This window comes from Leptonotus elevatus, chromosome 5 (genome assembly GCF_054856555.1).
Source record: "Leptonotus elevatus isolate MCC_2025b chromosome 5, RoL_Lele_1.0, whole genome shotgun sequence".
NCBI lineage: Eukaryota > Metazoa > Chordata > Actinopteri > Syngnathiformes > Syngnathidae > Leptonotus > Leptonotus elevatus.
In genome coordinates this window covers 26,248,462-26,262,366 of record NC_141243.1, presented here as the reverse complement: position 1 = coordinate 26,262,366, position 13,905 = coordinate 26,248,462, and the positions used below count along the sequence as shown (strand labels likewise).

At 45.0% G+C, this 13,905-nt stretch overlaps 6 non-coding genes across 6 annotated transcripts; all 6 read left to right on the top strand.

Annotated features, from left to right (window-relative positions):
- The first annotated feature begins 6,573 nt into the window (after positions 1–6,573).
- On the top strand, positions 6,574–6,767 carry LOC147174789 (U2 spliceosomal RNA). Its single transcript, XR_015095246.1, has one exon. It is a non-coding gene; the product is annotated as a U2 spliceosomal RNA (small nuclear RNA).
- A 389-nt stretch (positions 6,768–7,156) lies between these two features.
- Positions 7,157–7,321, top strand: LOC147174788 (U1 spliceosomal RNA). The gene has a single exon (XR_015095269.1). It is a non-coding gene; the product is annotated as a U1 spliceosomal RNA (small nuclear RNA).
- Positions 7,322–7,645: 324 nt separating this feature from the next.
- On the top strand, positions 7,646–7,837 carry LOC147174787 (U2 spliceosomal RNA). Its single transcript, XR_015095198.1, has one exon. It is a non-coding gene; the product is annotated as a U2 spliceosomal RNA (small nuclear RNA).
- A 389-nt stretch (positions 7,838–8,226) lies between these two features.
- LOC147174786 (U1 spliceosomal RNA) lies at positions 8,227–8,391 on the top strand. The gene has a single exon (XR_015095268.1). It is a non-coding gene; the product is annotated as a U1 spliceosomal RNA (small nuclear RNA).
- A 324-nt stretch (positions 8,392–8,715) lies between these two features.
- Positions 8,716–8,907, top strand: LOC147174785 (U2 spliceosomal RNA). Its single transcript, XR_015095115.1, has one exon. It is a non-coding gene; the product is annotated as a U2 spliceosomal RNA (small nuclear RNA).
- A 371-nt stretch (positions 8,908–9,278) lies between these two features.
- Positions 9,279–9,443, top strand: LOC147174784 (U1 spliceosomal RNA). Its single transcript, XR_015095024.1, has one exon. It is a non-coding gene; the product is annotated as a U1 spliceosomal RNA (small nuclear RNA).
- Positions 9,444–13,905: the final 4,462 nt, after the last annotated feature.

Sequence of the window (13,905 nt, the reverse complement as noted above, 5' to 3'; positions counted from 1 at the left end):
CCGTTATTTGTAATAACTACCATTGCTTTAAGCAACCTCTTCATGTCGGAAGCTGTATCAAAGCCTTCTGTATGCTCTAGCATAAAAAAAACATACATTTGTTTTTGGGAGTGCAGGACAAAGTATTAAAAAATGTATTTATACGTTTTGGGTTTGAATGAGTTAACACCTTCGGACCCATAGATGATTGCAGTGGGCATGACATATTTGCATGTCTAAAACAATAAAAATGCATCATTTGGATGATGTCAACACTTCTGGTTCATGATTGGATCCTCGCTAACCAATCTCAACCAAAAGTTGATTTAAATTATGTTCATGTTAAAAATGTTACATATAGGCTTCTATGTTTACAACACGTTACAGCCATACTATCCTGGCGTCCACTATAACACATAAAAACATGAGATAACCCCCGATCAAATTTCCTTGTTCTTATGTGGGAAAAGAGTCAAATCAGTAAAAGAAAAAAAAGAAAGAATAAAGAATTTTTGCCCAGCAGAAAAAAAATGTTGACCGAAAGGGGTTAAGGCCTAAAACACCTGCCAAAACATGCCTTTAAAACTTATGTGTGTCTTTAGAATAAATTGAAAAACCTGAAGTTCGTCATCCATTCCGTTACAAAGCCGTCAACATTTTCTACATCCTCGTTGAAAATACTGTGAAGCTATCTGCATTTGTTTATATCGTGATGCCACTTCTTGCAAGCTGTGCAGCAATGTTAGGATTTTTCTATTTTAACATCTCATTAAGTGATTTGTCATGTTTTTTTTTTGTGTTTATGAAGTTACATTGCATCGTCTATGATCTATTTATCACTTGTACAGTATTTAAAATCTTGATTTGTGTTTTGTTTTGTATGATAGGCTCATACAATTGTTTTAAACATGAATATTATAATTGTGTGTTAATTTTCTGTTTAAATGTGACAGTATGATATGTTTAATGGTGAATAACATTTTATTTCAATAGACAGTACATTTTTGCAAAGAGGCTTTTTTTCTTCCTGGGAGTGTAAAAGTACTAATTTGTCATGCATGGCTCCAAACTAATTTTTTCATTTTTTATTTTTTTAGTCATCATACAGGGCTGCAAACTAATTATTATCCATCCATCCATTTTCTTAACCGCTTGTCCTCACAAGGGACACGGGAACAAGGGGCGCTGGAGCCTATCCCAACTGGCTTCGGGCAGTAGGCGGGATACACCCTGAACTGGTTGCCAGCCAATCGCAGGGTACATAGAGACGAACAACCATCCACACTCACAATCACACCTATGGACAATTTGGAGTGTTCAATTAACCTGCCATGCATGTCTTTGGAATGTGGGAGGAAACCGGAGTACCCGGAGAAAACCCACACAAGCACGGAGAGAACATGCAAACTCCAACAAAAAAGGCCGAAGCCTGGACTTGATCTCACGTCTTCTGCACTGGGAAGCAGACATGCTAACCAGTGACCCACCGTGCAGCCCTTTATTATTATTATTTTATCATTATTTCACTATGAGCACAGTGGCCTCTAACCTGAAATTTTAGAGTTGTGCTAGCCGACTAGCCAATTAAATATATTCATTCTACTCTTTGGGGGTCTGAAGTGTCACCTGTGGGAGGGGCCAAAGGTGTCGGGCTCGCAGTGAGCTGGGCGGCAGCCAAAGGCGGGGACCTTGGCGGTCCGACCCCCGGCTACTGAAGCTAGCTCTGGCAACATAAAATGTCACCTATCTGGCAGGGAAGGAGCCCGCGCTGGTGTGCGAGGCCGAGAAGTTCCGACTAGATATAGTCGGACTCTCCTCTACACACAGCTTGGGTTGTGGTACCAATCCTCTCGAGAGGGGTTGCGTTGGACTGTTTTCCACTGTGGAGTTGCCTACGGTGAGAGACGCAGAGCAGGTGTGGACATACTTATTGCCCCCCGGCTTGGTGCCTGTACATTGGGGTTTACCCCGGTTCACGAGAGGGTAGCCTCCCTCCGCCTTCGGATGGGGGGGACGGGTCCTGACTTTTATTTGTGCTTATGCACCGAACAGCAGCTCAGAGTACTCGCCCTTTCTGGAGTCCTTGGAGAGTGTGCTGGAGGGCGCTCCCTTTGGGAACTCCCTCGTTCTGCTGGGGGTCATCAATGCTCACGTGGGCAATGACAGTGAGACCTGGAGGGGCGTGATTGGGAGAAACGAGGCCATGGAAAACGACTTCCGGAGAGCTTTGAAGATATTCTGGTCCACCATCCGGCGTCTCAGGAGAGGAAAGCAGTACACCATTAACACTGTGTATAGTGGAGATGGGGTGCTGCTGACCTCGACTCGGGACGTTGTGAGTCGGTGGGGAGAATACTTCGAAGACTTCCTCAATTCCACTGACACGTCTTCCTTTGAGGAAGCAGAGTCTGGGGACTCTGAGGTGGGCTCCCCTATCTCTGGGGTCAAAGTCACTGAGGTGGTTAGAAAGCTCCTCGGCGGCAAGGCCCCGGGGATAGATGAGATCTGCCCAGAGTTCTTAAAGGCTCTGGATGTTGTGGGGCTGTCGTGGTTGACACGCCTCTACAACATCGCGTGGACTGGATTGGCAGACCAGGGTGGTGGTCCCCCTTTTTAAGAAGGGGGAACGGAGGGTGTGTTCCAACTATGGAGGAATCACACTCCTCAGCCTCCCTGGTAAAGTCTATTCAGGGGTGCTGGAGAGGAGGGTCCGTCGGGAAGCCGAATCTCGGTTTCAGGAGGAGCAGTGTGGTTTTCGTCCCGGCCGTGGAACAGTGGACCAACTCTACACCCTAGGCAGGATCCTCGAGGATGCATGGAAGCTCGCCCAACCAGTCCACATGTGGTTTGTGGACTTGGCGAAGGCGTTTGACCGTGTCCCTCGGGGAGTCCTGTGGGGGGTGCTTCGAGAGTATGGGGTACCGAGCCCCCTGATATGGGCTGTTCAGTGCCTGTACGACCGATGTCAAAGTTTGGTCCACATTGCCGGCAATAAGTCAAATTTATTTCCAGTGAGGGTTAGTATTCGCAAAGGTTGCCCTTTGTCACCGATTCTGTTCATAACTTTTATGGACAGAATTTCTAGGTACAGCAGAGGCGTTGATGGGGTCCGGTTTGGTGGCCTCAACATTGCATCTTTGCTTTTTGCAGATGATGTGGTGCTGTTGGCTTCTTCAAGCCGTGATCTTCAACTCTCACTGAAGCGGTTCGCAGCCGAGTGTGAAGCGGTTGGGATGAAAATCAGCACCTCCAAATCCGAGACCATGGTCCTCAGTCGGAAAAGGATGGAGTGCCCTCTCTGGGTCGGAGATGAGATCCTCCCCCAAGTAGAGGAGTTCAAGTATCTTGGGGCCTTGTTCACGAGTGAGGGAAGGATGGAGTTTCTTCGAAAAGGTTCCTTGTAAACAGATATTTAAACTTCAAACATCTGGAACAAAACAGAAAACAGTAACATTCAGTCGTCTGAGCTTTTTCTATGTCTATATGAGATTTCCGTGGTCATCGAATGCACTAGACTCCACTGCAGCGCAAGTGCTTGCTTTTCTTTTGCTTCTCCACGATAAATACTTTTTTCTTGTTTCAAAACAAAGCCCACGTGTTTCATGTATTTATTGAAAAACATGCGTTGTACCCATGGATAGGCTCAGGGATAAAAACATTTTTACAGGGGTAAGTGGCTGCCCGTGTTGTTGCACTCCAGGTGACAACAGACAGGACGCTGTGTGTGACATAGCTCAACCCCGAAGCCGATGTGACACATATTTCAGCCCATTAGGCCGCGATGCGAAATGCGAAGAAAGTTAAACATTTTAAACTTTGGCGAATATTCGGATATTCGCCGCACCGCTCCAAACACGTCCTCTGCACCGCCCCACGCATGAGCCTGTTCATGCTAAATTGTCTATATGCAATCACGCTGCCTAAACGCCGCCCCCCCCCCCCAAAAAATAAGTGTGCATGTGTAGGTCCACTGTTCTTAAAGTAGATCACCAGTGATGAAAAATGTAAATCAGAAAAATTAAAATTTAATGAAGAATATCCACATTTATTTACTTTATTATTTAAACTGAACATGGTATATGTTTCTTAATATACAATATATTCTATATTTGTTTAAAACGAAATAGATAGTGCTAAATGAAAAAAATATGTTATTTTTATTTACCCAAATTCAAACCCAATTCCAAAAAAGGACACTATACAAATTGTTAATAAAAACTGAATGCAATTATGTGGAAGTGCCACATTTCAATATTTTGTTCAGAATTGAACATAGATGACAGGTCAAAAGTGTAGACTGAGAAAATGTATAATTTTAAGGGAAAAATATGTTGATCGTAAATTTCATGGTACCAACAAATCTAAAAAAAAATTGGGACAGGTAGCAATAAGAGGCTGGAAAAGTCAATTGCACTTATAAAAAAAACAGCTGGAAGACCAGTTACCACTAATGAGGTCCATTGGCAACTTGATTGGAGTATAAAAAGAGCTTCTCGGAGTGGCAGTCTCTCTCAGAAGCAAAGATGGGTAGAGAATCACCAATTCCTCCAATCTTGCGCAGAAAGATAGTGGAGAAATATCAGAAAGGTGTTTACCAGCGAAAAATTGCAAAAAGGTTGAAGTAATCATCATCCAAAGATTCAGAGAATCTGGAAGAATCTCTGTGTGTAAGGGTCGAAGCCGAAAAATCATACTTGATGCCCATGATCTTTGGGCCCTTAAACGGCACTGCACCGCAAAAAGGGATGCTTACTGTAAGGGAAATCACAGAAAGGGCTCAGCAAAACTTTCAGAAAACATTGTGGGTGAACACAATCCACCGTGCCAGCCGCTGTTGCCAGATGAAACTCTACAGTACTTAGAAGAAGCTATTTCTAAAGCAGAACAAGAAGCGCAGGTGTTTCTCTGGGCCACGAGTTATTTAAAATGGAGTGTGGCAAAGTGGAAACCTGTTTTGTGGTCAGACGAATCACAATTCGAAGTTCTTTGTGGAAAACTGGGGCGCTATTACATACTGACTAAAGAAGACAAGGACAACCCAAGTTGTTATTAGCACTCAGTTTATAAGTCTGCATCTGTGATCATATAGGTTTGCATCATCACTTTCAGAAAAGATCTTGCATTTCTCAACTTGATAATGCCAGACCACATGCAGCACCAGTTACATCTTCATGGCTGCGTAGGAAAAGGATCCAGGTATTGAAATGGACAGCCTGCAGTCTACTTTCACTTAAAAAGCACATTTGTCGCATCATAAAGGGGAAGGTGCAACAAAGAAAGCCCAAGACAGTTGAACAGTTAGAGAGACATGTGTTAGACAAGAATGGGACAGCATTCTTATTTCTAAACTTGAGAAACTTGTCTCCTCGATCCCCAGACGTTTGCAGACTGTTGTAAGAAAAAGGGGATGCCTTACAGTGGTGAAAATGGCCTTGTCCCAACTTATTTTAGATTTGTTGACACCATGGAATTTAAAATCAATATAGCTTTCCCTTAAAATGATAAATTTTCTCAGTTAAAACTTTTGACCTGTTCTCTATGTTCTATTCTGAATAAAATATAAAAAATTGCCACTTCCACATCATTGCATTCTGTTATTTTTTTTGTTTTTTTAAAGAGCTCAGTATTGTTCATTCGGTAATGTCATCATCATTGCTCTGTTTTTTTTTTGTTTTTTTCTCTCTCTCTTTTAAAGAGCTCAGTATTGTTCATTCGGTAATGTCATCATCATTGCTCTTTTTTTAATTTTATATATATATATATATATATATATATATATATATATATATATATATATATATAAAAAAATTGTATGTGGGTGAGTATGTGTATGTGCGTGCGTGCGTGCGTGCGTGCGTGTATTTGTTAGCTCACCAAAAACCTATTAGAAAAAAATCCCATACCGTTCACCTAAACCGAACACCGCCGTCAGGAGACCCGAGGGGACCAAAAAAAACCAAGGAAGGTGAAATCCAACACCGACCAGACACCAACCACCGGGCCACCCACCAGAATTCTTCCCCAACCCCAGAAACATCTAAATTCCAACAAATCCAAAAAAAATAAAAATCAGGGAGACCTCAAGAGACCGAAGGAGAGACTGAGGAAAGGAAGGAAGGACAGACGAAGCCGAGTGAGATCCACAGACACCAGCCTCCACCGATTCAATGACCTGAGGAGGAAGCAGATTGTGTCTGAGTTTCAAAAGATGCTGGTGTTGTGGATCTGGCATGCATGAAAATCTCCACCAAAGAGGGGAGCCGTCGACCCCTGCCAGGACAGAGCAAGCGCAACCAACACCTCAGGGCCCCCCAGGCCGCGGCAGCGCCAAAGGACGACCCCCGGGCCCCGCCAGGGCCACCGGCCGGAGAGCAAACCCAGGAGCAGGAGCGCCCCCCACCCCAACACGGCCCGCGCCCCCGACCCAACGCAGCAGAACGGGGCACTGCAGGCCCGCCAGGCACCCCACCGGCCCCTGCACCCCCCCCCCCCCCCCTGAGGACTGGTGACTGAGCAATCACAAAATGACACGATTCTGGAGCATTCATATTTGAGACAAAATGAATGCTCCATATTGGAGAAATGTGATTTGTAATTGATTGAAAAGTGACAATAAAAACATGAAAAAGAAAAATCTGTTCTTATCAGTTTAATATCTGATATGTCTCCTATCAGGAGACTTCATATTAAATTGCTTTTTTGAACAGGGAGATGGGATTCAGAGCTTGCTTTGCCCATTCTGCGCATCATCCTGGTATTGCAGTAAATACAGGAGCGGTGCACCACCTCCGCTGGTCAACGAAAATGCTAATCTAGACAGAGAAAACGGGCTGTGGCAATACTCACGTGCGCACAAGTAGGTGTGGCGGAAGCAACCATGTCGTCAAATTGGGAAGCAGGCGACGTAGCCGACACACATCTACTCTGCTGTCCACCAATCCGGTGAGTCGAACCCGTTCCAGAGGCTTGACACTTGAGCTCATTCAGCTATTGCATGCTCCGCAGTTGTGCCTGTGACCTCCTCTAATGCCCTGTGCGAAGTACACACGCCGTTCTAATCCACTGAGAGAAACTGGCCCATCATGCTGGGCCAGGCATTCGCCAGTGTACGAATGGCACAGTCATCCAAGAGGGTGAGTGGAAAAAAGCAAGACCCCGTGCCCAGGCTGAGGAAGGCATACTTACCTGGCAGGGGTGACACCATGATCAAGAATGTGGTTCACCCAGGGCGAGGTGCAGCCATTGCACTGGCGGCTGCATTGACCCTTGCGAATTCTCCAAATGTGGGAATCTCGACTGCATAATTTCTGATAGTGGGGAACTGCGTTCGCGCTCTTCCCTGGCTTGTATGTCAATAATTAAGAGCGATAGTCTTGAAACCAATTAACACAAATGAGCAAGACTTGACTATGGTCTTCTGGCTTTCTTCACAAGTCTGGCCGGGACCGCAGCAGGCGCTTGGTCTTTCATCCTGCAGGAAGACTGCAAAAGTTGTTGGACTGCAGCTGCTTATGTGAAGGCTTGTGAATAATGAATGGTTAAGTCAGCAGACAAGGTTTCCTCCGTCTCAGTGTCCATAAGAGCAGCGCTGCTTGGTGTAACATGACCGACTGTGAGAGTGGGTAGACCGAGAAGCCTGTACTTGAGTCCATCAGTTATCCTCTTCATCGCTTCTCGGCCTTTTGGCTAAAATCAAGTGTAGTATCTGTTCTTATCAGTTTAATATCTGATATGTCTCCTATCAGGAGACTTCATATTAAATTGCTTTTTTGAACAGGGAGATGGGATTCAGAGCTTGCTTTGCCCATTCTGCGCATCATCCTGGTATTGCAGTAAATCCAGGAGCGGTGCACCACCTCCGCTGGTCAACGAAAATGCTAATCTAGACAGAGAAAACGGGCTGTGGCAATACTCACGTGCGCACAAGTAGGTGTGGCGGAAGCAACCATGTCGTCAAATTGGGAAGCAGGCGACGTAGCCGACACACATCTACTCTGCTGTCCACCAATCCGGTGAGTCGAACCCGTTCCAGAGGCTTGACACTTGAGCTCATTCAGCTATTGCATGCTCCGCAGTTGTGCCTGTGACCTCCTCTAATGCCCTGTGCGAAGTACACACGCCGTTCTAATCCACTGAGAGAAACTGGCCCATCATGCTGGGCCAGGCATTCGCCAGTGTACGAATGGCACAGTCATCCAAGAGGGTGAGTGGAAAAAAGCAAGACCCCGTGTCCAGGCTGAGGAAGGCATACTTACCTGGCAGGGGTGACACCATGATCAAGAATGTGGTTCACCCAGGGCGAGGTGCAGCCATTGCACTGGCGGCTGCATTGACCCTTGCGAATTCTCCAAATGTGGGAATCTCGACTGCATAATTTCTGATAGTGGGGAACTGCGTTCGCGCTCTTCCCTGGCTTGTATGTCAAAAATTAAGAGCGATAGTCTTGAAACCAATTAACACAAATGAGCAAGACTTGACTATGGTCTTCTGGCTTTCTTCACAAGTCTGGCCGGGACCGCAGCAGGCGCTTGGTCTTTCATCCTGCAGGAAGACTGCAAAAGTTGTTGGACTGCAGCTGCTTATGTGAAGGCTTGTGAATAATGAATGGTTAAGTCAGCAGACAAGGTTTCCTCCGTCTCAGTGTCCATAAGAGCAGCGCTGCTTGGTGTAACATGACCGACTGTGAGAGTGGGTAGACCGAGAAGCCTGTACTTGAGTCCGTCAGTTATCCTCTTCATCGCTTCTCGGCCTTTTGGCTAAGATCAAGTGTAGTATCTGTTCTTATCAGTTTAATATCTGATATGTCTCCTATCTGGAGACTTCATATTAAATTGCTTTTTTGAACAGGGAGATGGGATTCAGAGCTTGCTTTGCCTATTCCGCGCATCATCCTGGTATTGCAGTATTTCCAGGAGCGGTGCACCACCTCCGCTGGTCAACGAAAATGCTAATATAGACAGAAAAAACGGGCTGTGGCAATACTCACGTGCGCACAAGTAGGTGTGGCGGAAGCAACCATGTCGTCAAATTGGGAAGCAGGCGACGTAGCCGACACACATCTACTCTGCTGTTCACCAAACCGGTGAGTCGAACCCGTTTCAGAGGCTTGACACTTGAGCTCATTCAGCTATTGCATGCTCCGCAGTTGTGCCCCTGTGCGAAGTACACACGGCGTTCTAATCCACTGAGAGAAACTGGCCCATCATGCTGGGCCAGGCATTCGCCAGTGTACGAATGGCACAGTCATCCAAGAGGGTGAGTGGAAAAAAGCAAGACCCCGTGCCCAGGCTGAGGAAGGCATACTTACCTGGCAGGGGTGACACCATGATCAAGAATGTGGTTCACCCAGGGCGAGGTGCAGCCATTGCACTGGCGGCTGCATTGACCATTGCGAATTCTCCAAATGTGGGAATCTCGACTGCATAATTTCTGATAGTGGGGAACTGCGTTTGCGCTCTTCCCTGGCTTGTATGTCAATAATTAAGAGCGATAGTCTTGAAACCAATTAACACAAATGAGCAAGACTTGACTATGGTCTTCTGGCTTTCTTCACAAGTCTGGCCGGGACCGCAGCAGGCGCTTGGTCTTTCATCCTGCAGGAAGACTGCAAAAGTTGTTGGACTGCAGCTGCTTATGTGAAGGCTTGTGAATAATGAATGGTTAAGTCAGCAGACAAGGTTTCCTCCGTCTCAGTGTCCATAAGAGCAGCGCTGCTTGGTGTAACATGACCGACTGTGAGAGTTGGTAGACCGAGAAGCCTGTACTTGAGTCCGTCAGTTATCCTCTTCATCGCTTCTCGGCCTTTTGGCTAAGACTGCGATCGCCTCTGTTGAGAGATAATTCTATGCCTGTTGTGGCTGTGAATCTAACTCAATTGCAGGGGTATTGTTATTGTGTTGTTTAAACTTTGTGTTATAGGAGAACGACAAAGGTGAGTGTACTGTTTTTTTGTTCGTGAGAAGTTGTGACCAAGTGGTTGTCTCCGACATGTCGGCTACATATGCCGGCATGCGGAGGCACCACAGTGTTCGATTTATGTTTCGGGAAAGGGATGGTGGTGAGCCTCTTTGGATGTCAAGGCTGGACTTCTCCAGAAAGCTTGTCCAACAAACCCTGAAATTTAAAGCTGAGGATTTAAATTGTATTATAACTTTGCCCTTTAGTAAGGGATTTGATGTGAGTTTCACCTCTGCTGTGAACCTTCGTGAATTTTGGACTCGTTTTGAAAATGTGAAAGCCCAGTTCTCTGTGTTCAATGTTGAAAAACTGACTGATAATGCTGCTAAAACAGTTATTGTCAGAATGTTTAATGAGACAGTGAATGCAGAAGACATTTGTTTTTGGCTGGGTAGATATTGCACGGTTAAAGGCCAGGCTGTGAAGGTGAGGGATGAAGACGGCATCTGGAACTGTGCCTGGCGGGTACCCATCCAACAATGGCAGGACCCCCAGGGCTTTCAGGGCCTGAAACATCTCCCACCAATGATAGTCTTGGGAGAAAACCGGGGCTACATACATTACCAGGGCCAGCCCAAGCTCTGCCGCAAGTGTGGTGAGCATGGACACCTGGCGGAAGCGTGTGAGAAAACAATTTGTAGGAAATGTAGAGTAATTGGGCATACTTTTGAAGAATGTACCAATGGCAGAAAGTGCAATCTTTGTGGGGAAACTAACCACCTCTACAGAAATTGTCCAAAATCATTTGCCAACAAACTGAAGGCTGGAAAAGAAATGGCACAAGGAAATGGAAATGAAGCTGACAAACAAATTGAATGTCCCAAAGAAAATTCAAATTTCCCTCCAAATCCTGTCATTGGTGGAGAGGGGACAGGTGAGGAGGGGCAAGGGGAGGCGAGCAGGCCGGCCCCACCAATCGAGAGCTCAGAGGAAAGTGAGATGCTGCAAGAAATGCCCACAAACGAGTCAAGTGAAGTCAGTCCACATGAGGCTGACAGTGAAGACACCCAGATCACTTGTGCTCAAAATAATAAAAGGCTTGCATCTCAACGGTCCTCTGAGTCTCCCCTGTCCACGGAGAAGAGGGGAAGGCCCGGGAGCCCAGATAGCGAGGTGGGGGAGACCAGGGTCTTCCCCTCAGATTCACCAAATGAACTCTCCTTTTTAAACATAGTACTGCAATCAACGCCAAAAAGCAGAAACACTATGAATTTAAGGTTGCGTGAGCGATCACCACCTCAAGTGCCCCTGACAGACGACCAGTGTTTTAGTTCTGCCCCTTTTGCTGAGGTAAAGGAAGAAATACGCTCTCGAGAAATACCTTAGCGACTGCCTTGTTTTTTTAAAAATAATGTTCTCTTAAAATTTTGTAACCCCATCTGTGTTTTTATTTTTTTATTTTTAATCATACCTATGACCCTCACCTTCTCAACTATTAATGTTAGAAGCGTGAAGTCAAAGATTAGAGCTCAGAGCGTTTTAACATTTCTAAAAACTTTTAAATCTGATCTGTTTTTAATCCAAGAATGTGGCATACCCTTTTTAAGAAATTACAAACAGTGGGAGGAAATGTGGCCACATCCATCACTATGGAGTGGCTCAAACGAAAATAGAAATGATGGAGTGGCCATTTTAATAAATAATCCTCAGATTGTTTTAAAGGGGAGCACAGTGGTGAGAGACGGACGAGCACTGTTAGCACACTTAACTTTTACAGAACAGGACCTTAGCCTTTTAAATATTTATGGTTCTAATGAAAAGCATGACAGGTATGATATTTTAGAGAATTTGCAGTCCCACATGCTAGGTCATAATCCACTAATTATTGGAGGCGATTTTAATTGTGTTTTAAATAGGAAGGATAGGAAGGGAGCTGGGGAGGATTTTAAAATTGACAAAACATCGGTTTTATTGCAAGACATGTGCCGCGTATTCAAATTAGAGGACTGCTTTAAAACCATACATCCAAGAGAGGAGGGCTTCACCTGGTTTAGTGGTGACGGCACCAGAGCCTCTCGCATAGATTACGTATTTACACGGGGTTGGACACAGATTGATGCTAGATTAACTCCTGTTTTTTTCTCAGATCACCTAATACTGTCTTGCACCCTTTCACTTTCTTCTGGCGTGACTATTGGAAGAGGTCTGTGGAAATTGAACTGCTCCCTGCTCGAGGACGAGACCTTGGTCTCTCAGTACAGGGAGCGGTACAAGGACTGGCAGACCCTTCAAGACCTTTACAAATCACGGGCACAATGGTGGGAAATGATGAAGGTAAGGACTCAGACTTTTTTTAAAAAAGCAGGAAGAGAGAAGAAAATCAAGGAAATGAAATGTATGCTGGGAATGCAAAAGAGACTGCAAAGGTATTTTAATCTGACACAAGAGGGGATAAATTTTAATGATGAAATTAAAGAAATCAAAAAAGAAATGAGAGCTATGGCAGATATTCAGAGCAAAGGGTTTTTATTAAGGAGCAGAGAGAAGGAAATAGAAGAAGGTGAAAAATGCACAAGGTACTTCTTTAAAAAAATTATGAGCAAGGGTGGGGGCATTTTTAAACTAAAAAAAGAAAACGGTACCATTACAGAAACAAATAATGAAATAATTGAAGCAGTGGAAACTTACTATCAAAAACTGTATGAGCGTAAAGATACCCAAGAGGAGATAATGGTAGAGGTTTTAAACTTCATTGAAAAAACAGTGACTGACAATGGGCCTTTAACACAGGATTTTACACCTGAAGAACTAAATACATGTGTAAAACAACTGAAGAAGGCAAAATCTCCGGGCGAGGATGGCCTCTGCTCGGAATTTTACCTGACTTTTTGGGACATTTTAGCACCAGACTTACTCACTGTTTTTAATGAACTGGACAAAACAAACCGACTACCAGACAGTTTTAGAAAAGGGATAGTCACTTTACTGCATAAGAAAGGAGACAAAACAGACCTGAAAACTGGCGTCCAATTACGCTTTTAAATGTTGATTGCAAACTTTTTACAGGATTTGATCGACCCGGACCAAACCTGTGCCATCGCGGGGAGGAAGATCACGGACAGCCTCATGCTGATTCGCGACACCATCTGTTATGCGAGAGACAGAAATATGCGGCTAGTAGTCCTAAATTTAGACTTTGAGAAGGCTTTTGATCGGATCTCGCACCAGTACCTTTTTAGGCTACTGCAAAAATGGGGTTTCCCGGGAAGGTATCTAGAGTGGGTGGGCCTGCTGTACCGAGACATTACCAGCAAATTTGTGGTCAACGGGAACTTGACAAAAGCAGTGCAAATTAACTGCGGCGTCCGTCAGGGCTGTCCCTTATCTGCCCTCCTCTATGTTCTATGCATAGAACCGTTGGCACAGATTTTGAGAAGGGACAAAATGATCGAGGGGGTGAGTATTCCAGGGGGCGGGGGACTCACAACAAAGTGTGTTTTATATATGGACGATATTAACATCCTGTGTTCTGACATTTTATCCGTGACAAGGACCCTGGACTTGACTGACTGGTATGGAAGAGCGTCTGGCTCTAAACTCAACAGAGACAAGACCCAAACACAGTTTTACGGACCGTGGACCGCGACACAGAAGACAGGACTGCCCCTGACGGAGATACAAACGGACCAGAAAATACTTGGGATTAAATTCCGTAAGGGAGGGGGAGGGGATACAAACTGGGGCGACGTGGTAGGGAAAGTGAGAAAAAAACTTGGCTTTTGGGGACTGAGAGAGTTGACTTTAGAGGGGAAGATTTTAATAATAAAAGCAGTAATTTTACCCTTGCTTTTATTAATCGGTTCAGTTTTTATCCCAAAAAGAAATGTGCTTTTAGATTTGGACCGTGCAATTTTTTACTTTATCTGGGGTTCTAAATGGGAAAGACTGAGGAGGGACACGATGAAAAAAACAAAAGAGAAGGGTGGAAAAGGCGTGCCGGACCTCCAGCTCTTTTTGGGCAGCAGATAT